The sequence below is a fragment of the Camellia sinensis genome, chromosome 13, assembly GCF_055761805.1.
Source record: "Camellia sinensis isolate YWXY chromosome 13, ASM5576180v1, whole genome shotgun sequence".
In the NCBI taxonomy this organism is placed as follows: domain Eukaryota; kingdom Viridiplantae; phylum Streptophyta; class Magnoliopsida; order Ericales; family Theaceae; genus Camellia; species Camellia sinensis.
In genome coordinates this window covers 39539761-39549125 of record NC_138973.1, presented here as the reverse complement: position 1 = coordinate 39549125, position 9365 = coordinate 39539761, and positions in this window count along the sequence as shown.

Sequence of the window (9365 nt, the reverse complement as noted above, 5' to 3'; positions counted from 1 at the left end):
TCAATCTAGCCAGACTATCCATCCGAACTAACATTTCATATACCCGTAGTTTCAACAAGTCAAACCATCTTTTGTTTTAACTTAGCCGGGCTAACAAACCGTACTAAGTCTGCGCAAGTGTGCTTGAAAGTCTCAACCACGACTGAGCACAACTTGGGGCTAAACCAGCTTTCTTAGTTCAGACCGTACTAAGAATGCTGCCCCTATAGGCTTAATCGAACTAACAAAACCCTTGATCACACCGAGCTAACAGACCCCTTCCTTAAACCGAGCTAAGACACGAAGCAATTCTCACAGCTGAGCTAGGACTTCATTTAACTTGCTTGTGTTTCTTTTAGCACGGTCCAATGATCTGTGCTTAACACCTTTGTTCTTCACTTTGCAGACTTAGGTTGCCCAAGTACTCCTTTGAGCGCTCAACTGAGCTACTCGGCATCATCCTTCGACCGAGCTAACATTCAAGTATAATTTATTCATAACTTAGACCATAAATGGGAAAGTATAGGTTTTTAGTTAACTCTCCTGGTGCAATAGCTGAATTTCGTAAGGACTACCAAATCCCAGATGATGTCCACCTTTCTTTAGCCGAGCCAGACACCGTCCCCTGGGGAAAACAAGGTTTTGTCCCCTTTAACATTATTTCCATTGTGGAGTGCAGTTTACGTTTCCCTGTACAGCCTTTACTTTGTGAATTCCTTAGGCAAACTAGAATATGCCCTACCCAACTTTCCACAAATTCATACCGCATAATTACTGGTATAACCGAACTAAACCGCTGAGCTGGCATTAACCTTGGCTTAGCCGAACTCTTCCATCAAAATTCCATAGGATCAAAAGAAGATGGCTGGGTCTATTATCTAAGAATACGCCGCCGTTGAGAGAAAATAATAAAGGACACACCGGATAAAGACTTGAAGATGATGATTTTTTCTGGGTATCTGGGAATTTTGAAGACCACCAAGCCCAGATTCCAGGCCGTAGTATAAACTGGAAGAAAGAAACCCCCCGTATAATTACCTCGGCTTCTTTGTATGCCTCCCCTTATTTCGGTTTTTTGTTCCTGAACCGAACTGACAGTTGTCTTCTTTATGCAGATTCAGCCCACCTCAAGTCACTGTAAAGCTACCCCAATCTAAACACACTTCGCGCCGCACTACGATATACTGAAAGAAGTTGGGCCAAGCTACTGAATTTTGAACCGACGTACAGATACAACAGTCGACGAAAAGCCAGAGTAACAGACTTCTTGCTGGAGGCATCTCCTGAACCGGATCCAACCTTGCCACAAATTAACATGGTCCGTACTACTGCTGAACAAGAGATGGCCAAGAGGAATAGAGTAAGGGCCCTGCTAACCGAGACACACCAAGCCGAGGTACCACCACCCAACCAGACTCAGGAAACCGTGGTGGCCTTTCCATCTCAACAACCCTCCTCATCTCACCCAAGCAAACGTGCTCGGACTACTGTAACCAAGCAACGACTTATTGACAAAGAAGAAACCTTGGTTCCTCAAACCATTGTCTCAAGCCCTCCACCAAGTCCACAGCCGGAGCGTTCTGACCGGGCTAGTTCTTCCAAGTGGGTTCCAAAGCTCACTTTCCAGAACCGAGCCATTGAGGACACTGATTCGGTGGTTTCTGAAGAGGACCACTTAATGGCATTCAACCTGTCCAAAAGTGTCTGCCTTCCAACCGATATGGCACACCATGACGGCCTCATCGAGCTGCGTGCCATTCGTTCGGCTACAAAATCCATGATTTTGGTAAGTTCTGTTTCCTAACCCAAAATTTCAATATCTTTCAGTTCGGTTTATCTGAAGACTGTACCACTCCTTTTGTAGGCCCTGCAAAAGAATCATGTCGTACACAAACGTGTGTTGGAACTTTGTAGGACCACTAAGGAGGCCTTGGCAGAGGTCAAAGCAAAAACGGCCAAGCTAAAAGAGTCCAAGCGGCAGATGACCGAGTTAGAGGCCGAAGTAACCAGGCTAACTGGTCTAGTTAATTCAGCCGAAGCAGAAAAATAGAAGGCTGCGGCCGAGCTGAAAGACAAGTACCTGCGCCAGCTTGCAAAGCTCGAGAAGAAGAAGGATGATGAGATCACTAGGCTAAATGAGAATGTGAATGATGCCGAACTCCGGGGCTTCAAGGAGGGAGAGGCAACTTACACTCAACAATGCGACGCCGCCAAAGATCTGTTCTTCAAGTGCGGATGGAGGGCGGCAGTGTCACAGCTTGGTCATGGTCGGGAGATCGAGGTCTTCAATCCTCCTGCATATTATATACCGGGCTCCATGGCGGAGTATGCTGCTGCCCTTCAGAAGAAATTTCTTGAGGAAGGTAATGATGAAGACTCTGCTTTTGAGGACAACTCCCAGCCCGGTCGTCGATCTATCTCTCCAATTCCAGTGGTTTCCAAGCCCCCAGCACCCGTTTCAACTATTGTGGTGCCTCCAACCGAGCCAAACCAAGGGGAGCTTGTTTTAACTGAGCGCAACCAAGATGTTCTTGCCACAACCGATCTTCCTACTGAGACCGGACTCAGAGTTGAGTTGGATGCTGATCTGGATGATCTCTTTGCTTGATTGTGTATTTCTCTTTTTATTGGACAAAAATTTGTAACTGGGCTGAGTCCCCTACTATTGCACCACTGTTTGTTTTGCTTCTGAATGAATGAAAAACCTTTCATCTTTCTGTTCGATCTGTGCTATACCTGCATCCATTTTGTATACAGACATGCATTTTTCTGCCGAGGTAACTATCTTGGTCCTAAACTTGAAATATTATTATAGCTACCAACCACTCTTTAGTCGAGATGCCTACCTCGGCTGAAGAGTACTAAGAGTTGGTTTAGTCCAGCCAACCTCATTTTGGCCGATATCCTTACTTCGGCTGAAGAGTACTAAGAGTTGGTTTAATCCAGCCAACCACTCTTTAGTCGATATCCTTACTTTGGCTGAAGAGTACTAAGTGTTGGTTTAATCCAGCCAACCACTTTTTAGCCAATATCCTTACTTCGGCTGAAGAGTACTAAGTGTTGGTTTAATCCAGCCAACCACTCTTTAGCCGATATCCTTACTTCGGCTGAAGAGTACCAAGTGTTGGTTTAATCCAGCCAACCACTCTTTAGCCGATATCCTTACTTCGGCTGAAGAGTACCAAGTGTTGGTTTAATCCAGCCAACCACTTTTTAGCCGATATCCTTACTTCGGCTGAAGAGTACTAAGTGTTGGTTTAATCCAGCCAACCTCTAAGTTGGTTTTTTCAGCCAACCTAGAGTAAAGTGTTCGATTTATTCCGACCAAAACGTCTTGCAGCCTGGATCCTATTCCTGGGCTTAGGAGGGGTGTTGGTTTAATCTAGCCAACCTCTAAGTTGGTTTCTCCAGCCAACCTAGAGTAAAGTGTTTGGTTTATTCCGACCAAAACGTCCTACAGCCTGAGTCCTTATCCTGGGCTTAGGAGGGGTGTTGGTCTGGGCTTAGGAGGGGTGTTAGTTTAATCCAGCCAACCTCTAAGTTGGTTTTTCCAGCCAACCTAGAGTAAAGTGTTTGGTTTATTTTGACCAAAACGTCCTGCAGCCTGGATCCTTATCATGGGCTTAGGAGGGGTGTTGGTTTAATCCAGCCAACCTCTAAGTTGGTTTTTTCAACCAACCTTGCTTTTAATGTCCCTAACTCACTAAAACAATCTCTCATAGAAGGAAACAATTATACTGAAAAGAAGCTACTTATTTTATTGAGAAAGGAAAAAATTACATATACTTAAAAGAAAAAGCTAAAAATAAAATAATTTGAGATTGACAGTATTCCATGGCCTGGGAATTGCCTTGCCGTCCTTATCTTCTAAGTGGTATGCCCCTTTGCCTGCTAATCCAACCACTTTGTAAGGTCCTTCCCAATTGGGCCCTAACTTGCCATCTCCCGGAACCATGGTGTTTCCCAATACTTTGCACAGCACCCAATCTCCGATCTTGAATTACCTTGGATGCACTGTTTTGTTGTATTTCCTGGATAACTCTTGTTGGTACGAGGCAATGTGAACCAGTGCTCTTTTTCTTCTTTCTTCGGCCAGGTCGAGCTCTAATGCTATAGCTTCGGCATTTAAGTCTGGATCAAAATTTTCGCTTCGAATTGTGGAGAGACCGACTTCTAGTGGGATTACCGCTTCCATACCATAGGCTAAGGAAAATGGAGTTTCTCCTGTTGACCACCGTGGTGTGGTATGGTAAGCCCATAAAACATGAGGGAGCTCTTCTGCCCATTTTCTTTTTGTTTTCTTTAACCTCTTCTTCAACCCATCCAAGACCACCTTGTTTGATGCTTTCGCCTGGCCATTTGCTTGGGGGTATGCCGGTGTAGAGTTGTAGAATTCTATCTTGTACTCCTCACAAAAGCCTCTAAAAATTTTACCGTCGAACTGAGTGCCATTATCTGATATTAGTGCCTTGGGTATGCCGAACCGTGTAATGATATTCTGCCAGACAAACTTCTTCACATCTTTCTCTTTTATTGTTGCTAGTGCTTCTGCTTCCACCCACTTTGTGAAGTAGTCTGTTGCTGCTAGAACGAACTTCCTATTTCCGGGTCCTGTTGGAAGTGGTCCTACTATGTCAAAGCCCCACATTGCGAAGGGCCATGGGCTGGTCAATGGTAGGAGCTCTCTGGCTGGCTGACGTATTTGGTGTGCGAACTTTTGACATTTCTCGCACTTCTTCACATACTTCTCTGAGTTTGCCTATATGTATGGCCACCAGTATCCTTGCGAAATGGCTCTGTAAGCTAACGATCTTCCTCCTTGGTGGCTTCCGCACACTCCTTCGTGTATCTCGAACAAGAATGCTTCAACTTTGTTAGGATGAACACACTTTAGATAAGGTCCTGAGAATGACTTTTTGTACAATGCCATAGAAGGGGAGAGCCAAAATCGCTGCGACTTTGCTCTAATTTTGTTGGCTTCTTTCTTCTCTTCCGGCAGTACGCTATCTTTTAAGAATGCTATGATGGGATCCATCCATGAAGGGCCTAGTTTGGCGCAACACACCTCTTCTGCTTCGGGGTCTTCAATGCTTGGTCTTGGTAGGTAGTCAATTAGCAGTGGGTGAGGGATGGATGTATCTGCCATTGAAGCAAATCCTGCTAGTTCGTCTGCTCTGCTGTTTTTATCCTTGCCAATCTGTTCTATCCTTATTACTTCAAATTTCTTGATCTCTGTTCTGACCAATTCTTGGTACTTAGCCATCCTGTCATCCTTTGTTTCGTAGTCGCCAGAAATTTGGTTTACCACCAGCTGTGAGTCGCTGTAGACCATTAGCTCGGTGGCCTTCATGTAGAATGCTAATTTGAGACCTGCAAGAAGCGCTTCATATTCCGCTTCGTTGTTTGATGCTGGGAATCCAAGGTTGACTGCTTACTCCATAACCAAGCCGTCTGGTGAGATGAGGACTATGCCAAGTCCTGTACCATGCCGGTTGGATGCTCCGTCCACAAAGAGCTTCCACATCTCTCCAATGAATAATTTTCAGCAAGTGGAGGGATCAAATGATGCCGCGGGGTCAAGAATGTTGCTAGTGTTTTCTTCAGGGTCCATACTTGCTGTCTGCCCCTCGCTATTTGATTGAGCCAAGTCTTTATTTGTTGGTGAGTCTTGGCTTGGTGTAGCATGGTTCGCTTCTGCCTTGCTCTCTTTACTTTGGTCTGCCTTGGGGTCCGACTGAGTATCCTGCACCAGGGGTTGCGCTATTCCGGCGTCAATTTTCAACCCTAGTTCGGTTGCATTAGTCAGGTCGACTGGGCAGATATGATGACTTCCAGGAGTAAATTCTGCGACAAAGTCTGCCAAAGCTTGGGCCTTTATCGCGGTTCTGGGTTGGAACTTGATGTCGAATTGTCCCAACTCTACTGCCCACTTCAAGATTCACCCAGAAAAGTTTGCTCTCTCAAACAAAGCTTTTAATGGGAAAGCTGTGAGGACGACTATGGTGTGGGCGTGAAAGTAGTGCGACAACTTCCTTGAGGCCATCATCAAGGCCAAGGCCAGTTTTTCCAGTGGCAAGTACCTGGTTTCGGCGCCCAGCAATGTCTTGCTGGACATAATAGATGGGCAGATGTTGGATTCCTTTCGCACAAACCAACACTGCGCTAATTGTGTGCTGAGAGACCGCCAGGTACAGGAAGAGTTCTTCTCCAGGTACTGGGGTGACAAGCAGTGGTGGAGAAGACATGTATTCTTTCAAGTTTTCCAGAGCGCGGTCGCATTCCTCGTCCCACTCGAACTTGGCTTTTAATGCTTGAAAAAATGGTCGTAATCTGTCTGATGACCGGCTAATGAATCGGTTGAGTACTGCTGCCATGCCGGTGAGATGCTGCACTTCTTTTACTGAGTTAGGCCTCTCCAGATCCTGAATTTCTTTGATCTGGGAGGGGTCTGCCTCTATACCCCGGTTGGTCACCAGAAAGCCCAGAAATTTGCCAGATCCTACACCGAACGCGCACTTAGATACATTAAGGCGCAACTTGTGCCTCTTCAGAATCTGGAACATCTCACCTAGGTCCCTTAGATGGTCGTTCTCATCCTTGCTCTTGACCACCATGTCGTCGATGTAAGCCTCCATTGTTCTGCCTAACAACGGCTCAAACATCTTGGTGATCATTCTCTGGAATGTTGCCCCTGTGTTCTTTAGGCCAAAGGGCATGACCATGTAGCAATACAGTCCTCTTGGAGTTATAAATGACGTGACCTCCTGGTCTGGTTCGTACATGGCGATCTAATGGTAGCCTCTGTACGCATCAAGAAAGCTAAGTCGATTATGCCCCGCCGTTAGGTCTGCCAGTTGATCTATCCGCGGTAGGGAGAAGCTGTCATTTGGGCATGCTTTGTTGACTGTCGTATAGTCGACGTAGACCCGCCATTTTCTATTCTTCTTTGGCACCACGACTGTGTTGGAAATCCATCTGGGGTAGTGCACCTCTCTGATAGCTCCTGCCTCTAGCAGATTTCCCAATTCTTCCGCTACTATCTCAGCGTGATGGAGTACCGATCTACGAGTGCGTTGAATGATTGGTCTGGTGGATAGATGGACATTGAGTTGGTGACAGATGAAGTTTGGATCAATGCCTGGCATGTCGTAGGGTGTCCAAGCGAACACTTCGATGTTAGAGGTCAAGAATTCCAAGACCTCCAATCTCTCAGTGTTGGAAAACGACGAACCGAGCAAAAAGAACTTATCCGGGTTCTTTTCATCTATTTTTACCTCTACCAAGTCTTCCACTGCTTTTTGATCAGCTGCTTTGCCTACATTTGTGAACAGCTCATTGGTCTCAGGTTCTTCTATCGAATGAACATATCCCTTGGCAGCGCGACTGCCATTAACCGTGACAAAGCATTGCTTTGACATAATTTGGTCTCCAAAGACCTCTTCAATTACCCCGGCTTCGTTGGGGAATCGCATTACTTGATGGTAGGATGAAGCTACCGCTCGCATGGCATGCAGCACGTTCTTTCCAAGATTATGTTGTAAGTGAAAGGGACCTTTAACACCCAAAATTCCACTTGTTTTGTCACACTTCCTGCCCTGACTGGCAGGATAATTTTACCGACTGGCCATTCTGGCATTGAGTTGAATCCGATCAGAGGGGATACAGCTGGGGCCAGGTCTTTGTCCTCCAATTTTAGTTGTTTGAAGGTGTCGTAGTACATGATCTCACACGAACTACCTTGGTCTATCAAAAATCGCTTGACGTCGTAGTCCTTGATGCGGAGGGTGACGACAGTGCATCGTTGTGAGGGCAATATATTCTTTCCAAGTCCTTGTCTAAAAAAGACATGACGTTCGTGGCCTCTGTTCTCCTCTTTTTGATGGTAGGTTGGGCGCGTAGTACCTCTCTTAAGTGCTTAGCCTTCTTTATCATGCCCCTGAGCTCGCATATACGCTCAGGTTCGAACATTCCATGAATCACGTTGATCACGCCTTAGGGGGGTCAATTGGCATACCGTTCGGGTGATCGTCATTCTAGGGGGCTGGCTACGCCCCTCCTTCAATGTATTTGTCCAGGTGACCGGCTGCCACCAACTCCTCTAAATGCTGTCTCAATGGTGCACAATTTTCAGTGCGGTGCCCTTTTTCTTTATGGAAGGTGCACCGCAATCTTTCGTCGTAGTCCTTTTGAGCTTCTCCTAGCTTGGCAGGCCATCTGACGAAAGGTTCATCGCGTATCTCGCTTAGGATCCGGTAGATTAGTTTTTTGAATACCGTGGTAATGGTAGTGCGGATTCTCAACCATCTTTTATCTTGGTCTTCTCCATTGTCCCGCCTGCCTCATCCGTTTTTGTTCAGACGTTCTACCGTGTTAACCTTTGCCGCGGTCTTTTTATCTAGTATTGTGGTCATGCTAGACTTTGATTTAGCACGAGCGCCATCTTTTTCTACCCGAATGTGTTGGTGCACTCTCTCCATTAAGGCCTCCATCGTGAGAGGCGATGTCATAGTGATTGAGTCCTTTAGTCTGTTTCCGACTGGAAGACCTCTTTTGTACTGTGCGATGGCGAGATTGGTGGGGCAGTCCCCAATCTGGTTGAAGGTTTCCCAGTAGCGGCTATTGTAGGATCTTAATGACTCTTTTTCGCCCATGTCGATGGAGAGCAGTTGATCAATTTCCACCGGGGTTTTGGTGTTCGTTCTGAACCTTGTTACGAACGCCTCCGCCAATTGCGCCCACGAGGCTATGCTGCCTTCTGGAAGTTTTTCGAACCAAGTCAAGCCTAGGTCACCAAGGCTTGATGGGAAGAGGATGCACATCAAAGCCTCGTTTCGTCGATATACCGCCATAACCTGGCGGAAGTGGCTTAGGTGCATGTAAGGGTCTGTCTTCCCTTCGTACGTGGTAAATTTAGGCTGGATGAAGCCTGAGGGTAATGATGCGTTCTCAATCGCCGGAACGAATGGCGAGCTATGTAGTCTTGCCAACACTTTATCTGTTGGTTCGTAGGCAAGGTGTGGTACTGGCATTCCAACCTCGACGCTTCCATGCGTCCGAGGAGCCAACCGCCGAAGGGCTGAAACTCTGTGCGGGTCGCGTGCCCTGGCATCCTCATTCTGTCGTGCCCTTTCTTCAAGCACGGTCCGTAAGTCGGACGATCTAGGCAACTCCGTTTGCCTGGATGATGTTTGGTGCGTATGTGAGGGCCGATAGGTACTTCCCTCAGTGTAAGACCTCAATGATCTCGTTCTCTCAGACCTGGAGTAACGAGTTCGGGAAGTCCTTGTTTGAGTGTCGCCTGTCTTGAGGCTTCTACTCTCTACTTACGATGGTGTGATATGCCTATCACGATCTTCAGAGTGGCGAGGAGGCGTATTGCCTTTGCG